General features: G+C 38.5%; 1 pseudogene; it reads right to left on the reverse strand.

Moving 5' to 3' along the window:
• Positions 1–622: 622 nt before the first annotated feature.
• LOC136335693 (iron-sulfur cluster assembly enzyme ISCU pseudogene) lies at positions 623–1,521 on the reverse strand (annotated as a pseudogene).
• Between the last annotated feature and the right edge of the window lie 21,273 nt (positions 1,522–22,794).

The raw sequence follows: 22,794 nt of genomic DNA on the forward strand, positions 1-22,794 counted from the left end.
GAAGTAAGACATTTCTTTGTTTCTTGCTTAGATAATTGGTAGGGTGAAATGATCAATGGAGATTACAGAAGGGGAGGTACATATGGGGACAAGATGGTTTGCTTACCTAAATTATAATTTCACATTTTTTAATTTTTGATTTATAATTCTTGTATAAGTATTTTGCTTTTTAATTTTTTGTCTTATATTCTTTTATTTATTATATATATATGCAGATCTGTTTTATGTACAATACTTGGTTCTATCAAGTAGTCATATCAAGGCATTCTATTGGTAATCTTCCCCCAAAGAGATTCAGGTAACATAGCTCTTTGTGTACTTTGTAGACTAGCAAAATTTGAGATTTCCATATAGATTCAGTGTTCAGGCCATACACATAGTTCAAAATATATAAACTGGGTTGGGGCAGTAAAAGTGGGCTGAAAGAAACCACAGGATTCGGAACAATTAAAATGTGTATTTTGTTTTCATTAGAGCCACAATGTGAACAGCAAATGTGCGTATGGCATAGCTCTTTCACTGTAGTGCAAGGAACTTCTGAAATCTACTGTTACGGTGACTGCCCCGGGGGGGTCGGGTGGGCAAGCTGCTTAAGTGCCCTGCTGGAAGCTTCGCTGAGGGCTCATTTCTTCTCCACCTCGCCTTTCTTAGGGTCTCGTTTCAGCTTGTAATCAGCTCTGGCGGCCATGATCGCATCTTGAACCAGCATGGTGCAATGCAGGGCCACAGGGGGAAGGCACCATTCTTTGGCAACATTGGTGTTTTTGATGGTCAAAGCTTCCTCCAGCGTCTTCCCTTTCACACCTTCAGTGGCTAATGAGCTGGAGGCAATTGCAGAACCACAGCCAAATGTTTTAAACCTGGCATCTGCCATCTTCCCTTTTTATCCACTTGAATCTGCAGTTTCATTATATCACCCCATGCTGGAGCCCCCACTAATCCAGTTCCAACATTTTTATTTTTATTTATTTATTTTCTTAAGTAAGAGGCTGGGAGGCAGGGATGCAGAAAGACTCCTGCATGCACCTTAACTGGGATCCTCTGGCAAGACCCCTACAGGACGATGAACTGCCCATCTGGGGCCGCTGCTCCCTTACTGGGCAATCAAGCTATTTCCGAGCCTAAGGCGAGGCCATGGATCCAGTTTCAGTGCCCTCCCCTCACCCACCTACCTACCAACTTGCCCAAACCATTCAGCCAGGCTGGGAGAGGGGGAGGGGTAGAGAAGGAGATGGCCGCGTCTCCTGTGTGCCCTGACCAGAATCGAACCTGCAACTTCTACACACCTGCGGGCCAACAGGCCAGGGTTCAGTTCCAACATTTTTAGATGTCTTGTCAAGAGACCCTAGGTTGCCAGGATTTTCATAAGGAGCAACAGCCTTCCTTTTACAGCCAGGCCGGAGCTGACAGCGTGCGGGCGGGCAGGGAAGGGCTCTAGGGGAGCAGGGCCCATACGGCCACCCTGACACCGCACTCCAGCGGCTGCGGTCTTGCGTTCTCGCGCCTGCGCAGGCCACGCATGAGACCAAGGTAAGAGGCCCGCGCCTGCAAGTCAACGGCCCGTATTTTGCTTTTTCCTTGTATATCTTCTTTGTTTATAAGAAAACACATATATAATGTTTTAAAATACTTTTATTTCTTTCATTCGAACTGTGAAATTCATCCTTAAAGAACACCTAGAATAAAGGTAAGGATAAAGCAATTGCAACAGGCAGAGTGGGAGAGGCCTTTAAAGCGGCTCCTCTGCATCTGTGGCATGAACGGTGTAAGGACACACATTGTCATTATTTAACTTTTCCTGGTCCAGAGTCACTATTTTGCCCTTCACCCTTCGCCCGCCCCCCTCCCCCTCCACAAACACCATCTAGCAGCCCGAGTGCTAGAAATCCCGCCGCCTTCCCTGCTGCCATCTGTGTCCATGCAGAGGCCTTCTCGGTCCAGCAGCGTGGGTGGCCGGCGTGGCGGAAGTCTTCGCTCTAGCAGTGCTCTGCGGCAGCTGCTGGGAGGTAGATGCTGCAGTGACTCTCAACTAATTTGGAGATTGCATCAGTCAAGTTTGATGCAGACTTGCTGACTGTAGGCCAGGGCATCAATTTAAAATTTATCTCCCATTGGAGCTGCCTTGATGTCTCCATACTAAACGGTTTTAATGAGAAATACCAGAATAATTCTGTTGGTACAAAGTATACATAAATTTTGGTTTGGCATTTGAAAGGTTGGGTACCTGGCACGCAGATTGACCGATACTTCCTGGAGTTCCACAACTGTACTTCTTCCTGTGTATATAGCTAGACTAGTATTTCCAGTCTTCCTTCCAGTAGGGTGTAGCCGTGTATCAAGTTCTTACCAATGGAAATAAAGGAAGAAAGGTGTGTCATTTAAGTAGCAGGTATACATTGGCTAGATTCTTTTTGCCTATTGACTGGTTCCAGAAAATGACCATGAGGCCCCAGGGCACTGTGGAGAGAGACTCTGTTCCTGAATTTTTTAAGAGTCTCCTGCCTGCAAGAAATATTAATCTTGGTCTTACATGAAAAAGGCACTTATCTTAGCTGAGGGATGCAGAATGGTTCTCTAGAGAAACTAATATTTAAATTTAGACCTAGGTTGAAAAAGAGTTAGCCTGAATAATCTAAGTGAATTTTCAATAAAGTTTGTGTTTATCCCAAATCAAAAATTCATGAAAGGTATTTTTAATTCACTTTAAGAAAGGGTATAATGAAGTTGACCAAAAAAAATACCCTTCATAAACTTTTTGGATGGTTTATCAGCATTAACCAATGAACAGTCACTGAATGGAAAGGGGGTATTTTAAAAATGTATAGTTAGTGATATTCACTTGACAGTCATAAGTCTGTTCTCTTCACTTGTTAAACATTTTTTTTTTACTAACAGGTGCTGTATTAGATCTTGGGAAATAAATTATTAATAAGATAGACTCTGTCCTTAGGAAACCTACAATCTATTGAAAAGGAGAAATTACATGAATAATCACACAAATGGAAATATAAGGACAAACTGGGATTAGTATGAAAGAAAAACACAGGAAAGTATAAGGTACTACAAGGGTTTCTGATGTAGTCTGGGAGGTGGTTAAGAAGTGCTTTGCTCAGGGAAAATGATACTTGAATTGAGATCTGACAAATGACAAGAGTTGATATGATGATAAGAGGCAGAGAACAGTGTTCTCCAGACATTAGGTAAGGCTGAGCAGGGAGAAGGAAGAAGAGAAAGTCAATAAGCCAGAGTGGTCCCAGCAGTGTAATGAAGGACAGGGTGAGACGGCCAGAAAGGGAGGATGTGAGGCCATGTGAAGAACTCCGCTTGATTGTAAAATCAGTAGGCTATCACTGAGAACAGGATAACATTTTTGTTGTTCTTTTGTTTTGAAAAGTTTATTCTGGTTAAAGCGTGGACAAAGATTGGAAGGAATTATAGTGGATGGTGAGGAGACCAGTGAGGAGGCTAGGGCAGTCCTTCAGGAAAACAAGAATGGTAACTAAGCTGGGTAGACTGTGGAGATGGAGAAAAGTAAATGGATTAAGAAGATTTATTTATTATTATTATTATTTTGAAATAGGAAAGAAGAGAAAGGAAGAGGGGGAGAGGGGGAGAGAGAGAGAGAGACAGAAGCATCAACCCATTTTTCTACTTAGTTGTGCCATTGATTGCTTCTCATGTGTGCCCTGACTGGAGCTCTAACCAGCAACCTTGAGGGTCAAGCCAGCCACCTCAGGATTGAGCTGGAAACCCCAGGATCAAGCCATCAACCTGGGTGCTCCAGAACAACACTCTATCCACTGTACCACCATCCAGGGCAAGAAGCTATTTTTAAAGACTCAATTAACAAAACAACCTGTAGTAGCATGGAAATAATATTTTAGAGATTTCATTTAAAAAATTCTGATTTATTGCCTAAAGTCTGTGGAATAACACTAATAGAACACATGATCTTGGCATTGCATTCAATCAGTTTGTTCCCTTTCCTCTCAGTGTTCATACATTATTTCTGCATTAATGTAACTTAGATCTTCTAGACTCTACTTGTCTGTCTTCAATAAAGAACAATTTCTCTGAGTAACATAAAACTATAGTTCTTTAAAATTAATTGAAAACTTTACAGTAGTTTTCTTAGTATAAAGCAGAAATGGTTTTAAGCTCAGGAAGGGGATTCAGGAGTTAGTGTGGAAGTATCTTGGAATAATGTATTCCAGATGAAAACACAGCAAGATTGAAAAGCTGAAGTCCCTGAAGACTCTTCCTTCTCAATTCCCTTTCTGCCCCACCTCCCCCTCAACCTCATGTCTCAACTGTGCATCTGGGGAATTCCTCCAAATTTTCAGAATTTTAATGCCTTTCCTGTAATTCCTCAGAATTCCCAAGTGAGAAAGTATCCTACTGCCATTGTCTTTTCTTTTCCCTTTACCAGAATTGCACATACACATCTTTTGAACAACCATCTTTTAAAAGTTTACTTGTTCAATCCTGGACTTATATCCTGTGCCTCACATTGTGATTTCTCTTCCCACTCGTGAACCTTTTATTCTGAATATTTGTGTTTAACCAATTTCATTAAGTCTCATTTTGGGAGGTTATTGTTTACTATACTTTGGGACCTAGGAACTAAATTATTCATGGAAAAAAGTTTAAACGTGGTTAGGGAGCGTAGTAAAAGATAGTAGAACTGCTATGAGGTTGGAAAGGTACAGGTTCAGCTGCACATACTGTTAGACAAATCAATGTGAGTCACAGAGTCTCAGCAGGGATTATGGAGAGAGACATAGAATCAAGAAAATAATAGAATGAAAGACGGAACATGAGTTATGACGGTATTCTCCCCAACAGTTTTTGGCTTTTAAGATTTCATCAGATCAAAGTTCTACAGCATTGAAAGCAGAGGGGTGTGGTATCTGCTTCACTTTTAGGAAAATGAAAAAATTTAACATTACTTTTCCATTTTATTGCCGAAAGAAAATTGAATATAAATAGGTAGTATATACACATGTAGGTGATCATTAAAATTTCATCAGTTCCTCAGGCCCAACCTACTTCTTCTAATCAATAAAAAATTGGAAGAGTTTGTATCAACAGTGGCAATGGTCTTGAGAAGTGGTCCCCAACCTTTTTTGGGCCACGGACCGGTTTAATGTCAGAAAATATTTTCACGGACTGGCCTTTAGGGTGGGACGGATAAATGTATCACGTGACCGAGACAAGTGTCAAGAGTGAGTCTTAGATGGATGTAACAGAGGAAATCTGGTCATTTTTTTAAAATAAAACATTGTTCAGACTTAAATATAAATAAAACGGAAATAATGTAAGTTATTTATTCTTTCTCTGCAGACCAGTACCAAATGACCCACGGACCGGTACCAGTCCGTGGCTCGGGGGTTGAGGACCACTGGTCTTGAGTATCAACTGAAATAGGAAGAAAAATATAAAGTTAAAGGTAGTTCCCTTGCAGCCCTCTCTCTGCAGAAGACTGAGGTGCATTTAGGTTCAGGGAAGTAGGGCAAGCATTTGCCCTTTGCCTCATCAGAAAGATGTGTTCTTGGCTATTGCTGTGGCATTGAAGGAGAAAACACTGCAGCTGTCATTTGACGTGACTATAATTGAATCACAAGCAACTTAACACAGGCTCTTTGTTGGGTGAATAAAAGCATTTCCATGAGTACTATTTTGAATTGCACTTCAAAAATCCCATTGTGAATTAGCTGTTACTTAGAAAGCATTTTACCACAAACCATATTACAATTTAATGTATATAATTATAGTTGCACTTTTTTTTTTAAGTGTTTCAGCTTCAACCACCCAGTAGAATATTCTTTTCCTGGCAATGCGTTCTGATTTAGAAGAAGAGGAATATCCAGTTGTTCCTGGCAGATTGCTTACAAGCAAAGGGAGTAGTGACTGGTGTAGACAAGGTGAGCAGATGACATTGTTCTCGAGGTCATCCGGATGGCCATTTCCTCCTTCTACCCAGTTCCCAGGAGAATTAGTCCTAGAGCTGATGCTTGTAAGCCAATAGAGGATTCATCTTGCCCACAAGGAGGTGAGGGGTCCAGAGTAGGTTAGGAACTGCAGACACCAGTAATTTGTTAACTTGCAGTAAAAAAAAAAATTTTTTAAATCTAGTTTTTAAAAAAAAATAAGTGATTTTTCCATATTTACATAAAAGTGAATAAACTTTTATTTAAGTAATTGTCAACCCAGATGCTATATAATGAAGAATCTTGGAGGGCAGGTAAGAGTCAGCCTACAGAGTGAATCCCCCCCTGCCATTTGTTTGCAGAAGTGGAGAATGCAGGGATATGAAGGAATAATTAATTTGAGATTTAAGAAGAGAAGGAACCTATTATTGAAGCAGTAACAATATAGTACTGAACATTAACAATTTTACATATGCCCACACAGACATGTTGGTTGGATAAACTTTGAAAAACCTTATACACCAAAGCCTTGCTTAAGCTGGCCTTCTGCCCTGTGGGCCATGCCTTCGCTATGGTAAGAATGTTGACGGGTTTCTATACAGATGAGATAACATTTGAGATAGACTTTGTTCTAAAGCTGTCCTCCAGATGTGTAATTTCTATACCTGCACTAACTTGTTTTTAGGGTTTAAAATTCATTATAATGATTTAATTTTATATTCTTATTTTTTGAAGGAAATGTTTATAAAATTTTAGTCCTATTCTAATCTAAAAAGTATAAAATAAATCACAATACAAAAAAACAAAACCACTGTTACAGGGTTGGGAAGAATAATATTTAACATATATCAACATTAATGTGTATATTTCTGAAAATTCTCTAAAACTAATAAGGGAATTTCTTGATGGAGATATTTTTTTATCTATAAGAAATTTATTATAGTATACATAGATTTAATTCATCATCTTGTATTAAATCATTCAGATTTATATTTTCTTCCCTACCAAAAAGTTTTTTTAGGATATATTCCATGTCTAATTTACTTTTATACCTCCCACAACTTTAAATATAGTATTATCAAATAATATTGGTTGAAGAAATAAATTTATTTGAACACTGACCCTGTTTCTTTTTATGTGCTTCTTGTGTTATAGCTAACAGAAACACTCTGTGGACCTTAAAATATACTAGAGGAAATGATAAACTAGAAAATCCTAAAGAAATTTTTATCAACATTTTTCTTCTTAAAATTTTGCACTCAGGTAGACTTCACCGAGTTTTCTACTTTCTCTTTCAATCAAGAATTTATATTCACTCCAAATTCTTTCCCATTTGACAAATAGGTTGAATTTGATAAATAAGTATAAGCTTTTACAAAGCAGCCTTTAACTTATATATTACAAAAACATATTAAAATCCATCTACATTTGGGTTGGCAATGTATCTTCTTGATCTCTACCCTAAAATAAACATACCTAGTCAAATGTGTGATTTACTTTCATAATTTTGTCTAAAATCCAGCTGTTCTTCATTAGTGCATGTATTATTTCCCAGATCCTAGGCTAAATTTTCAGATAGGAATAAAAAAAAATTTAATCTTTTCTTTTTTAATTTTGGACTTTTAAAACTGATTTCTAGACATTGTTGCCAACTTGATGATCTTTCATCAATTTGCTTATCTAAATGTGAATTTTTAGTATATGTGCTACCAAAACGAGCACTAACTGTGAATTTTTAAAAATGTTTGGGGATTTATTTTGCCATCAAATCAATATCAATAATATAGGTGTTGTTCTTATTTGATATATCATGTTATAGTGAACAGAATTGACCATATAGATGTATAGTATAAGAACTAATTACAAGGTGACATGACAGGGACAGGCAGGCTTTGGATCTTTGTCCAGTCACTTTCTGGACAAAAAGCAGGTGAATTTTCTCTTTATCTTAAACTTTGGCCTCTATCAAAAGGCAAATACTCTTGTGAGGGAAGTGCTTGAAATTCTCAGCCATTTTTTTTTTTTTGGTGTAATAAAGGAAAACAAGTTTCTATAAATGTACAGAAAGAAGAGAACACAAAGACTGAGTGACTAAAAAAGGTAAGATGTGATAATGGAAAGCTGAAAAAGAAAAACCTAATGAGAGAATCCTGTGGCCAAGGATAAACATGAAATATTGTCTCTTCTTTTCCATACAGTTACCAAGATCTAACCACCATGTTTATTCCAGTTACCACATTCTACAATAAGTTAACAACTTAAGTACTAACCTTTCTAGGAGTAACATAGAAGATGCTTGTTATTTAAAATCCTAGATTTCAGTGACTACAAATCAGGGAGAATAAATGAAAGTCATGGTTGAGTAACTGTGCTGAAGTTGGGAGCAGTCCTGGTGTATATTAATTGTGTGGAACGTAGAATGGTTCTGAGGAACAACTGTAAAGTAATGGAAAGGGCTATGATGAATATAATCCTGTTGGGATGAAGCTCAGGTATTGCAGGAACAAATGCCAATACTTTTTCCATGCAGGGATTAATTACATGGTCAACAGCTGGAATTTACAAGGAGGCGTATTAAATAAAATAGCAGGCAAGCTTGAACCGCATTCCCACAAAAGCCATAAAATGGGAATACCAAGAGAACTGGCTAATGTAATCTTTCACCTATTATTTTAGGCACAGCTGTCCATATACAGGTTAGGGAGATGGAAATTTGTGAATACCAAACTGTGTTCCACATTGTACAGATTCAATATGAACAATTTTATGCAGCTATTAAAAAAAAACCCACCTGTGCCTTAAAATAGGGATATCTTAAGTGCACTTGATTTTGAGTGGAGAGAATGTATATATTTTGCCACCATTGTCCTTTTCATTCCCAAAAGGGATTCTTCCATTTATTTATCAGTTACATGAGCTCATGTTGTACATGCTGCCTTCAAAATCACCGGAAAGCCAATCAGTTCTTCTGGACCTTGGCAAGTTTCTGAAAATGAAGTATGGAATCTTCAACAATGAAGGTCAAAGTACAGAATGATTTGTAGTAACTTTAGCTGCATAAACTAATTTACCACAATTCAAAAATCTTTCAGGGCCTACCCATTACAGTTAGAATTAAGTCCAAACTCTTTACTATTGCCTGCAAATCCTTGCGTGCTACATCCCTGCCTCTCTCTCCAACCTCATTTCCTAACCCCTTCTCCACTCTCACTACAGGGAGACGCACTGGCCCCCTGCCAGTTCTTCAAAAGGCTCCTTCCAGCCTTGTGGAATGTGGGTCGCCTCTCCCTGGAATGCTGTTCCCCCTGCCCTTGGTATGTCTGTCTCTTTTTCATCCTTTTGGTCTCAGCTTACTTCTCTCTTCAAAGAGGTCTTCACTGACGAATTTTTCCAAATTAAGTCTCCTAATTTTATCAGAGTACCATCTTGGTTACCTTCATAGAATAGATCACAAGTTATTTGTTTACTTCTAGAATATTTCCCACTCTGGACTACAACTACCGTGAAGGTTGAAAGAAGACACAATGTCATCAGTGTCTAATATGGGGTCCAGACATTTTACAGTGCTTTTGAAAACTGGGCCATAAAATCTGGGTTGTGAGATATCATAAGCAGTAAAAAAGATTCAATAGAAATGAAAATATCAGAATGCATTGCACAGGGTGAGATAAATATTTTTTAATCAAAATCCTGTTTTTGAAGCTGGTGTATGTATGTGTGTATGTTGGATCAGGATGTAAAATGTGGGCCTCGGGAGAAAAAAGCACAAGCCACACAGGGAAAGATGTTCAATAAATATTTATTGAATTAATAACTTTTTTTTCCAAGTGGAAATGCCTGTCTATAAGTCTTCCTGTACTTATGACTGCTCAGATGAGAGAGAGGCTGACGAGTCCTTTTAAAGGTGCTAGAACAGCGGTTCTCAATTTAAATATGTATTTTCCGATGGCTTTAGGTGACCCCTGTGTTTTGGTCGTTCGACCCCCGCCAGGGTCGCAACCCACAGGTTGAGAACCGCTGTGCTAGAAAGTCTTTCCTTGAGAAAAGAAAGCCTGTCCTGGCTGTCCTTGAAATTTCTTCAAGCTTCCTTGCCCTGCCTTGCCTTGTTGTTTCCATTTTCAGTGTGGAAGTTCTTGTGACATGTAACACTTAAACACTTTCTGATTATGTATATGCTAATATTCTTTAGGATTCTTTTCCAAAAGGAGCATGAAGCCTTCAGGGAAAATAGTAACACCTGGAATGGAGACTATATTGTCAGCAGGGTTGAAGAATCTAGAAAGTACACGTTGAATTAGCTCACTCCAGATATTTGTCTACTCCACAGTTCGCAAGAAATGGGGTGCTGATGCTTCGTGTGGCCAACCAGGAAAGTGTAGTGGTGGGAAGGAAACCAAAGTGTGTGCATGTTGGGCAGATGAGTTTGTAACATTTGCACTTTTTGAGTTTGTTCACTTTTAGTGTTAAAAAATGGCACTGGGCAGAGCCAGATATGTGATCTGTGAAATTGCCAATTACCTTCCTGCTTGGGAAGGGCCATTGTCTTGCTAATGTTTGTGGAGGGATGGAAGCCATGTTTGCAGAGAGAATGAAGAGTGCTGAAGAAGAGGCCAGCAGTTTGTGCATAGAGAGAGAGAGAGAGAGAAGGTGTGCAGATGGGAACCAGAGCTGAGGGGCTTTTGTGAGCTCCGCTGAGACTGGTTGGGCTCCTTTGATTCTAGGAGGAACCAGAGAAGATTCTCCTGGTTGTGGAACCAGAGGGAAGTGTTTTCCCTGTGTGTTTGTTCATTGGCTGGTGCGAGACTTTAATAAAGGAATGGCCCCCCATTCTGTGGCTCCACTGTTTCTTTACTACCTGTCCAAATCTAATGGGAACCTGCATGTCAGTGGCTATGACGGCAGTGACTACTGGCTGTACAGTGCATTAGTTAATTATAGAAGCGATCTGCAATGGTCCTGTTGAGCTGTTTCTGGTTAGGTTGCTTGCTTCTAGCTTCCATGTAGAAAATATATTCCACATATATATTATAGTGATATTAAAACGTATTTGAAAAGTTTAGTAATCATCCCTCGACTTTTGAAATAAAAGAGCATGGAGAATAATTTGCTTCTATTTAGCAGTGGAACTTGCTTCAGCGATTTAAGAATTCTTCCTACCCAGCATGGTTAAATTTAAAATATTTCCAAAATCCCTTACAGATCAGGAAAAAAAAACCCAACAAACAAATAATTGAAATAAAAGCATTGTTGCCAAATTGGAAGTTCAGTGTAATTTCATTTTGTGTTGAAGTCCGGCTTGCTGGGAGGAAAGTCTTTCTTTATTCACATTCCACCCAAGCGACCATCATCCACACCCACTTTCCTTTTAAAGGAAAACATTTACTTTTGTGACTTGGTCATAATGAAATACAAAGGACCTCTTTGTGTGTGAAAATGAAACTGGGTGTGAGCCTTTTAAGGAAAAATTAAAGAAGGATGTGTATGTAGGGGGTGAAATTCCCAAGTCCTGCTCAGCTGTTCCTGCCTACCTCCTACTTAGAACCAGGCTGCCCTGCATGGCAAGGCCCAGATGTTGTGTATTGGGGAGCAAAACAGCACCTCCAATGGCTTTGTAAATGAGATGCTCAAACAGCACTAGGCTGAGATGGCTCACACCACTAAGTTGGAGTGCCTGGTACAGAGCAGATCTCAGTCAGGCAGCATCTAACAAGCTTTCTTGGATCTTCCTGGACATTTTGCATCCTGTTTAGGTTTCCGAGCAGAACAAGAGGTTGTAGTTAAGATAAAGCAGATGGGGACAAGCTAGGTGAGGTTCAGGTATTATGTGAGCTGAGAGAAATCTGAGTGAGATTGGTGCATTTGTGAATATAGTACTTCAGGAGAACAAAACAAACACAGCAAAAATATCAAAAGAAACAGCACCTTCAAGGCAGTTTCTAGAGTTGGCGAGGAGACTCGGGGAAGCTTGGTCCCTGCCCATTCCCCCACTCTCTATCCTCTCCAGCACTCTTCCAGTCTTCTGCTTTCTGTCATCCTCGGTTACTCCTAGGCCCCTGGATCTTTCTCCTCAACCTCTAGACCTTCATTTTTCCCCTCTTTTCTCTAACTTGTGCTACTGTCTTTCCTTCCACTGGAAAATTTCTTAAGCCAGTGGTTTTTACCTTTGCCTCCATTTGTTATTTATTTTTCCTTCTTTTTCCAAGTGAGAAAAGGGGAGGTAGATGCCCACATGCACCCTGACTGAGATCTACCTGGCAACCTTCGTCTGGGGCCAATGCTCTGCCATTCTGGGGCCATACTTGGAACCCAGCTATTTTTAGCATCTGAGGCAGAGGCTCCATGGAGCCATCCTTAGTGCCTGGGGCGATGCACTTGAACCAGTCAAGCCATGGCTGCAGGAGGGGAAGAAAGAGAGGAGAGAAAGGGGAGGAGGAAGGGTGGAGAAGCAGATGGGTGCTTTTCCTGTGTGCCCTGACCAGTAATTGAACCCAGGTCATCCACACGCTGGGTTGACACTACCACTGGACCAACCGGCCAGGGCCTCCATTTGTTTTAAAGCCACTGTGATCCCACCATAGTGCCAAGACTGTGCTACAAAAATTCACGAAATAGCCCTTTATACTTAAAATTCAGTGGTCTTTTCCCAGCCTCATACTGTTTGTTCTCTGTGAAGCCTTTGACACTATCTCACTCTGCTTGTTGAAAATCAATCCTCTCATGCTTTTTTAGTTGTTTTTTTTAAAACACTGAGATCAGTTTACCTCCTCTCTCTTTAGCTCTTGCTTAGCCATATCTTTTGTTGTCTTCTTTTTTCTAACATCCCTTCTGTGGTATCTCTTGTGATAGCTAGATTAATTTTTGATTAGGCTACACTTATTCCCCCCCCCTTTACCCTCCCTTCTTCTGTCTTGAAATTCCATTCTCACTATTTCAGCCCTAGTTATGCTTTGAAAACTCTTAATTATATGATGTAACCTCCCCACTCAAAACTTTTCAGTGGCTTCCCGTCTCAGACAATCAAAGCTAAATTTCCTATAATTCTTACAAGCTCCTGTGTGATCTGGTGCAGGCTGGTTTTTTTTGAGCTGAGGTCCCTGGCTGTGCCTTATCCATTCTCACCACACTTCTCCTCAAGGTCTGCCTTAGGGAGTCTGCACCTGCTGCTTCCTCTCCCTGGGTTGTTACGTAGGTGCCTTGTTGCCCTGGCTGCAACAGTTAACCTGATCCCCATTACCCCCTATGCCAGTGGTTCTCAACCTTTCTAATGCCGTGACCCCGCAATACAGTTCCTCATGTTACGGTGACCCCAAACCAAAAAATAATTTTGGTGGCTACTTCATAACTGTAATTTTGCTACAGTTATGATTCGGAATGTAAATACCTGATATGCATTATGTATTTTCCGATGGCTTTAGGCGACCGCGCCGGGGTCGCGACCCACAGGTTGAGAACTGCTGCCCTATGCCCTTTTCTGCTTTATTTTTCCCAAAGGACTTATAATTATCTAAAATATTATATATTAATTTCATTTATTCATTTCTTTCTTGCCCAACCAGAATATAAGCTACATGACGATAGATATTTTTGAATGCTTTAATAGTTATGTCCCCAGTGCCTATTCAGTGTCTGGCATTTAAGAGATGCCCAATAAGCATTTGTTGAATGAGTAAAATTTTAAATATCTTTAATGTTGAAAATAAATGATGGCCCTGGCCAGATGGCTTGGTTGGTTAATGCATGGTCCTGGAGTAGAGAGGTTGTGGGTTTGATCCTGGTCAGGGCACATATGGGAACAGATCGATGTTCCTCTCCCTCTCCCTTCCCCTTCCGCTATCTAAAATCAGTAAATAAAAATAAATAAAATAAGTGATCATATAAGTATGGATCTATTTTCTGGCTATACTGTATGCTATCTTTATGCTAATAACATATCATTTTGTCATAAATCTGTATAGTAAGTCTTAATATGCTGTAAGGGAGGAAGGAGCATTACTACATTATTTGCAGAGCCAAGGGCAAAGTTAAAATAAAGGGACTCCTTCTTCAAAGAGATATTAATAAAACATTCATGTTGCTGACTGAAATCTAAAGGCTTTAATACAAATCTCTCAGCAGATTAGCAAGATAAAAATAAGGATAGCTCAGGAATTGAATAATATGGAAGATCTCTTTCTCTTTTTCAAACATATTCATATGCACCTATGCACACACATCTTCTATAGCTATCCCCATGAAATAGTTATAAATAGTATCAAGCATTAAACTTTAAAAGATAACCAATATAATAAAAAACAATAGCTGTTATATAGAATACATTCAAATATATTCTGTTCCCTTAAAAGAGTAAAACCAGAAATTAATAAAATACCCAAAGTCTTACCATGTGTACTGTAAAAGTAAAAATTCTGCTTTAAGCCACTTTGAGTTTTATTAAGTTAAAGACAAAATTTCACAATATCTTTAAATTAACAAAAGGAAGACACTACATAGTATTTATATATAGTGTTCAGTGTTGAAAAATTAGTGGTGAAGAAAAGATTTTCAAACACATTAATAAAGCAGTAAGTTTCTGAAGTTTAATAAAGATACAAAAGAGCCAAAATTCTAAACTAATGAAGATAAAACAAATTAATATGCATGACTGAAGTCAGTCTAATCAAAATGAAAGGAAGAAATCATACATATAAAATTAGAAGCTAACATGGGGAAAGAATAGAGAAATAATGTTAAGGTTTAAAAAATTCTTTTTTAACTCTGCAAATAAATTTGGAAACCTGGAAGAAATAGTTGGCTTTCCAAGAAACTGAGACCAATCCCCAGAAAAGGGAGAAACATTTAATAATAAAAATTACCTAAAAGGAAATGTAGAATGTTTTTAGAGTGCAGTTCTTTTCCCAAAACATGTAAACAAAACTGTTCAATAGAGGAATGCACTTTGGAATGGACAACGCCAAACTTACCTAAACTATTCTAAAACACAGGAAGATCTGAATTATTTTTACAAAGAGTGTCAGCATAGCAATGATACTGAATTCTGACGAAGGGAATATAAAAAAGGAAACCTAACGGCTCAGTTGTTCATAAATATTTGTACAGACATCCTAAATAACATATTGGCAAATAATATCCAGGAATAATTCATCACCAAATAGGATAAATTTAATATAATTGATTATAATCATGGCAAGGGGGTAAAAAAGATCACTAGATGGTGAGTGGAAAAAAAACCCAACTAAATCTAACACCCATTTCTGATAAAAATCTCATTAAATAAAAGCAAGGTCTTTATAAGGCCATGTGGTATTTTTTCATTTAGAAAATTTTAATATTTGTGTAATCAGGGCCATATTAAAAAGGCATTTCTCACTTCAATATTGAAAATGCATACACCCCTTAAACTGGGTACAGTACTTAATAGATCTGTGTTACAAAGAACCTTTCATGTTTGAAAAAAGGTTATATGTATATAAGGATAGTTATTGAGGCTTTTTTTCCACAGATTGAAAAGTGGAAAGAACTAAATAAATGTTCATCAATGAAGAAATATTTTTTAAAAAAATGAAAAAATAATTAAATTATGGTTTTTCTATACTTTGGCATAATAAAAATTCATTTAAAAGTATTGAATATTTTCATGTTGTCACATTATTTATTTAGTTTAACATAAATTTTAAAGAAAACTGAATATCCTAAAAGATTCTTATGGCTATTGAGTCTGAGGGAAAAAGGTAAGTATTGGTGTCCAATAAGTAAAAATTCAACCTTAGTTTTAAAAACTAAGTTGACTAAGATCATAAAAGTACTCATCACAAGAAGAAAATTGTAACTGTGTGTGGTGATGGATGTTAACTATACTTATTGTGGTGATCCTTTTATAATATATACAAATACCAAATCACATTCTACACCTGAGACTAGCACAATATTATATGTCAATTTTATTTTAAAAATAACTAAATTAGCTCAAGTTTTTTTAAAGGTACCAAGTGTTCCATCAAAATGCATTTTAATACATTTAAGAAATAATATAAAATAATAATTTTATAACATAATTGTTTAGGGAAAAAAGTAAAAAGTGGTCAAGACAGCATTAAAAATAGAAAGTGATAGATCATAGTAAGTACAATGACTGAAGACAGTGGGGTAACACAGAATGAGGAGAGAGGCACATACTCAGAGAAATGAACAAGAGTTATTTCAAACTTGAGGAAATCACTAAGAATCAAAAAGACACTCATTTGAACGAATAACTCAGAAACAGAAAAACATAATCAAGATATATTCCCATCTTGTGAACATTTAAAAATTTTATGCTGAAAACAAAGTTGTGTTTCCTATGCAAAATCCTATGTATGAGTGTGAATATCAACTTTTAATAGGGTGAGTTAATCTGTGATGTACCAGCTAAAACAGTGACCTCTAATAATGACTCACTGATTATGGAATGAGCCTGTCTATATTTAAAGAAAATTCTATTAAGCGGTGAAGAATGTGGGAAGGAGTTCGTAAGCATTGTTAGAGTCTGTTTGTGAACTGACTAGATGATACGTATTGCCCATCGCTGGGACCAGCTTCTTTTATACCCACTGACTGTCTAATTAAAATGAATGCAGGATTATTTCAGTTGTTGCAGTAAGAGTGTTAATTTATTATCTCAGTGTAGTGTCTGTGTGGGGGGGTGGGGTGGGAGGAGAGAGTATTGAGCTCTGTAAAATGTAGATCCAACAGAAAATTTTGATTTTATATTTTTACCTAAACTTTCTTCAGGGACCTTACCAAATAGTTGCTGAAGTTTTACAGAGGCACACTTATTTTAGGACAATCTCTGGTTATTGTACTGTGGCAATGATGGCAGCTTCCCCTGATTGTTAGTGATTGGGCTAGTTTCCAAATCATCACAGAACACTGGGAAAATGGCTCTTATTTCTAGACTGTAATAATAGAGAAATAATTGATAGGTCAGTTCTCACCTGCTTGGGGAAGGACTTCACGTAAAAGGAAGTAGCTGATGATGAAGGGAATGTAAGTCCTACTGAACATTTAGTGAATACTTACCATGGACCATGAAATTCTTAAGGGGTTTCATAAATATGAAGTAATTACAGGTACTGCTCTCTTCTTACAGATGAGAGAGCCATGCCACAGAGAGGTTAAAGACTTGCCTAGGAACACACATTAGTGAGGTGCAGAGCAGGAATCAGAATCCAGTTTGGTTTGTGTATTTAACCATTACTGTCTCTCAAATGGGAGCAGTCTTAATAATGAGACCAAACTGGGGAGGAAAAAAATCAAGAAAAGTAAAAGGCTATAGAGAAGGCAGTAGGCCAGAGAGTCGTTCATGCTTCGTACGCAACAATTCTCTGAAAGAAACGTGTGCAGATGTTCTGGCTTGCCTATAGTCAACTGAAGATTCAACTTTAAATAGGATACGAAATCATTTTATGTTTTCCTCTTATTGCTCTACTCTAGGACGTTACATTGGAAACTCTTGTTCAGTGTTACAGAATTTCTTTCAGATGTGTAATTGCATATAGCCGTCCACAGTATAGCTAGGAAGATGCTCAAAAAAAAAAAAAAAAAAAAAAAGGACAAAAATAACTTGAACATCAAAGGCCTATAAAACTCTTAATCTGTCATGTGAATATAAAAAAAACTAAAGAAAAAGTTATATTTTGTGACCTTTTAAAATATAAAAAAATGTAAATATATACAGGTGTATGCACATATAGATTTATATTTTAATAATATTAAATATATTCTAAATCTGTAAATCCGTAACATTTCTTATTATTTATGAAAAGTTCATGTAAATAATGATGCAAAATAAATGATCATTTTGGGTTTTAAGTGAAAGACCAAAAATGTATAAGAAAAGATTTGTAAAGAAAAATAAGATAAATACAAAGTATTATTATCACCCAATGCTTGCAGTGGGAACCAACCATTCAAGTCAATTCCTAGTCAAGAATTATACAGGGTGGAGCAAAAGTGGGTTTAGGTTGTGAGTACATGCAACAGAGTTTATTCTTGTCTTATTTATTATTATATTATTTTCCGTATGAACAACTGTAAATGTACTTTTGCCCCACCCTGTATTTTACATAGGGAGCTGGTTAGTTTGGTTTAAGGTCACTGCCGTCAATTAGGCAAAGGGGTGAAGGAAAGAAATGCTAGCAGAGTGGGAAGCTAGATGGTTATCAGAAGTTGAGCAGGTTGTTCAAAAGGTTATTCTGCAGAGGAAAAACTTTTCAGAGGGGTGGACAGGATGACGCTGTATATTTCATGGCCTCCTGAACTCTGCTTTTTGGTTTTCGCTTTGTGTACATACATTGTTATTTGTCTCCTCTATGGGCTGTGTTATTCCAGGCTCCCCGTGGAGCGAGGCCCATCAAGTTAAATTTGGCTGTAGATTATTCCCATGCCAAGCCAGCTTTCCCCACTCCAGTCTAGACCAGATTTAAAAGTGTGAAACATAAGAGGGTGCATTCAACTCTTTTTCTTCTGCATTTCCAAAGCTTGGAAAAACTCCAGGGCACTCTTTTGGGCATGATAAACAACGCCCAAACCACAAACTGATTATGGATGTTTTGCCTTTTAAGTGCATTATGGATTTCAGGAATTAGAGTGGTTGCTTGTGTTCTGGAAAATAGCAACTGGAAACGACTCTAGTTCAGTATAACACAAAAATTAGTTTATGTGAGAACACAGCATTCTCTGTAGTAAGTTTTGTTCCTGGCAAAGGAATATATCATGTAGCTGGCTTGATCCTCTTGCCCATCTGCTGGGAGTGGTAACCAAAATGTATGTGCTGGAGTCTGCGTCTCCAATGTTGCATGTTTTCTTTTCAAACATCCTATTTCTTTAAGGGGAACAAATGTTTTCTCCACAAAGGCCGCCTCTGCCTCCCTCCTGGCTGCTCGGGTTTCTGCCTGCCCTTTGGTTACCGTGTGGCTGGTGATTTCTCAGGGTCCCAAAGGAGGACTCACGCTAGCTGTTAGGACTGAACAAACAATCCCAGCTGAAACCAGAACAGAATCTCAGTGCACTGCTTTCACCATCACACTCTTCAGCTCCGTTTCGGTTTTCCTTGCCAGACGAGATACAGTATCAAACACTGAGGTGCTGCCAAACTCAGCAGCAGCAGATTCACAGTAATCACTGCCTCCAGGTGCCAGGCCTGGTACCGGGCAGCTTCCTCCAGCCATGCTGCATTTAATCCTTGCAACACTTCTGTGAGGTGAGCATCACCACCATAGTTTTTCATTCAAAAAAATGTAGATTTAGAGACCCAGAGAGGTTTAGGAAATTGTTCATGGTCACAGGTCATATATGAGTCGCTGTGTCCTAATGTTTCAGTAATGTATCATTCTTAGCTTTTCTTTTCTTTTTTTTAAGCTAAAAAAAAAAAAGAACATTTGAGTTACTTCTTATCTAAACTCCGCCTATCTTTCATTGTGAGTGACCTAACGTTTACGGAGCCTCTGCTACCTGCCAGGCTTTGTGCCAGGCGCAGGGGAGGAAGTGGGCAGAGTAGACACATCCTGACTGAATGGAGCTAATCTTTCCAGCCCCATCTGTTAACACTCTCCACATGCAGAAATGTTCCAGCCACACTGTGCCGCTTGAAGTTGCTGACTGCTCCAGTCTTCCCTCACTTCCGCTTCTGCGCTGCCACCCCTGCCAGAATGCCCTGCCCTACGCTCCTCTGTATTGCCAGCTTCTACTACTCCTTCCAAAGGAGTGGGCATGTATCACCATACCATGCAGTGACGTATTTACATCCTTGAACTCCTGAGGCAGAGTTCCTCCTTTTCCTTTATAGCAGGGCTTTGCTAACAATGCTGTGCAGATCAGGTACTGCCGCCTGCTTGTCCGTTTGTGCATTGTCTATGGCTGCTTTCATGCTACAGTGGCAGAGGTCAGTAATTACTAAAGGCCGTTGGCAAACTTTTTCTGGAAAGAGCCAAATAATAAATATCTTAGGCTTTGTGAACCAGATGGTCTATTGTGAAAATGCTGGGTATGTAATGAAAGTCCAGTCTCTACCTAAGAGCACTGTACTGGTCATTGAACCTGGCTTAGTGCCTCACATTGCTTAGCAGTTGTTTTAGAAGTCAGAGGTTAGTGTATGAATGGCTGGGGATGTAAGAGGCACATTGTGTTGGGGAAACAAGAAGATCATGCAGAGAGGAGACAATACAACATTTTCTTTTTTTTTTAATTATTTTTATTTATTTATTCATTTTTTTAGAGGGGGGAGAGAGACAGAGAAGGGGGGGAGGAGCAGGAAGCTTCAACTCCCATATGTGCCTTGACCAGGCAAGCCCAGGGTTTTGAACCAGCAACCTCAGCATTTCCAGGTCGATGCTTTATCCACTGCGCCACCACAGGTCAGGCCAATACAACATTTTCATTTGTCACCACCTTCAAGTGGCTTATTCTCTAATCTGTGGAATCTCTCTCATACACATAGTGAACACTCATAATTCTTTGGGTTATCTACTCTTTTATCTACCTAAAAAGTGTTTAATGAGCATCTAGTACTTCTAGGTTTCATAGTGGTAAACGAAAGCACAGTGATAAGACCTCAGGAGACCCTTTAATAATGTGAACTTCATAGTCATTAAAGCTGTAGAGAGAAAAACTTTTAAAATTAGATTTATATTTATCTCATTCATGCCAAAAATCTTGCCTCCTTTTCCTAATTTTGCAGTTAATAATCCTCTGTTGTTGTTGTTTTCAGTTCTACAGACGATTTTGTAGCCTTTGACAGCGTTCTCTCTCAGCTTTTGCCTTTTCAGATTTATCCGTCCTAGATGTCTCAGGCTTCCCGGGATGATTGTCCTAGCTCTTCTATTTTTAACTATGTAGAGTATATGTCCGCATGTTGTGCACGCGTTCTCCGAGTATTTCCACAGAGGTTTCAGGTCCCTTTTCTGGGTTGTGACTGACAGAGAATAGGTCTTGCTTGACTCTTTGCTTATAATGGTTCCTACGACTACTTTTGTTTTAACTAATTAATCTGGCTACTGTTTACTTATAAAATGTAGGTGGAAGTCATGACTATAAAGTTTATGCTAAGGGATTTTTCTTCTCAGTAATCTATGAAAATTAAATGAAATGACTTGTAGTATTTCCCTTGAAGGCAACTGTTACCCAAAGAAGCACTTGTTTATTTCAGTCCTTTGCTTCCTATCTGTACGTCAGTATCCTAGTCATGAAAAGCAGCTCTGCTGTAGTATTAACTGCATCCTCTTCACTATGTTGAACACCAACAGGGAGATTCTTCAAAACTATTTGACAATTGGTGCTCTATGGGCACTTACCATTCGGGACAGACCCCGGCCTTGAATGGCTGGGATGGCATAAATGTCTCTGACATGCACACTGGCTAAATGTTAGTTAACCCTACACCCCCCAAAAAGAAATAAAATGACATGATTTCTGTAGGAGTTTTTTTTTTAATTCTGAAACTCCCTGAAAAATCAGAAATACTCAATTCTATCTCCAGTTATATAAAAGAAAAAATTATTCCTTTCCCCCATACCTTAACCCATTTTGCTGCCAAAAAGTAATTAAATATTAAAATGTACCTTTTATACTTCTATATCCTCTTTCATCATCTTCTTTTCCCATCAAAATGCTCAGATTGGGGATCTTTTTAGATTCTATAATCACATTCAAAACACTATCAAACATTTATTTTCAGATCCTTCCCAACTCACTTTTAAAGCATTATGAAAACAATCTCTTTAATTAACACCAGAAAAGCCATCCAAATGAACTCATAGTGAAGATTGCTATATATTTTTCCCTACTACCTACCTAGTACTAGTTGTTACAAACTCTAATGTCTGCTTTGGTTTCTTCTGTCTCCTCATATCTTGACTCAGCATCTCTCCCACAGATACACTGTATGATTGTCATGTTTGAATATGTTCTTAAAAATTATTTATTTATATAAATATATATTAGTAAGAGGAGGGGAGGCAAAGACAGACTCTCACATGCGCCCCGACCGGGATCCACCTGGCAAGCCCAATAGGGGGGCAATGCTCTGCCCATCTGGGGCCATTGCTCTATTGAAACTGGAGCCATTTTTTTTTAGCACCTGAAGCAGAGGTCATGGAACCATCCTCAGTGCCAGAGGCCAACTTACTCAAGCCGGTCAAGCTTTGGCTGCAGGAAAGGAAGAGAGAGGGAGAGAGAAGGAAGAGTAAGGGGTAGAGAAACAGATGATCACTTCTCCTTTATATTCTGACCAGGAATCAAACCTGGGACATCCACACGCCTGATGGTAGAGGTGTGTGATAGAGCCTGATGCTCTACCACTGAGCCAACCACCTGGGGCTAAATATATTTTATATGTAGTTGTTGTATTCATTTATTTAACAAATATATATTGAGCACCTAACTATGTGCCAGACCCCAGACCATGTTCTAGATACTTAGGATATAGTGTTGAACAAGACAACTACGAATCTTCATGGAGCTCAGCTTTCAGTATATTGCTTTAGATACATAGTATAATGGTGTTTTCTGTGCAAGGGTAGAGGCTCCTTCTCTCCATATTTAACTTATGTTTCACTTTATGACACATAGTGAGTTAATGTCCAATAAATGCTAATAGCAGTTTGGTTCCCACTGTGGTTTTTGCCACCCACAGACATTCCACATTATTCTGATATCAGTGGCCCATGTTCTTCTTGAGAGATACACAGAGAGGCTTCATGATGTAGTGGTTGAGTATGTCACTACAGTCAGTCTCTACTGACTGCTGAAATTCTGGTGTGGCTGTTTATCAGCACTATGACCTTGGTTAAGGTACCTTGCTTCTCAGTAACTCAGTTTCCCCCTAAGCGAA

This window comes from Saccopteryx bilineata, chromosome 4 (assembly GCF_036850765.1).
Source record: "Saccopteryx bilineata isolate mSacBil1 chromosome 4, mSacBil1_pri_phased_curated, whole genome shotgun sequence".
NCBI classification, from domain to species: domain Eukaryota; kingdom Metazoa; phylum Chordata; class Mammalia; order Chiroptera; family Emballonuridae; genus Saccopteryx; species Saccopteryx bilineata.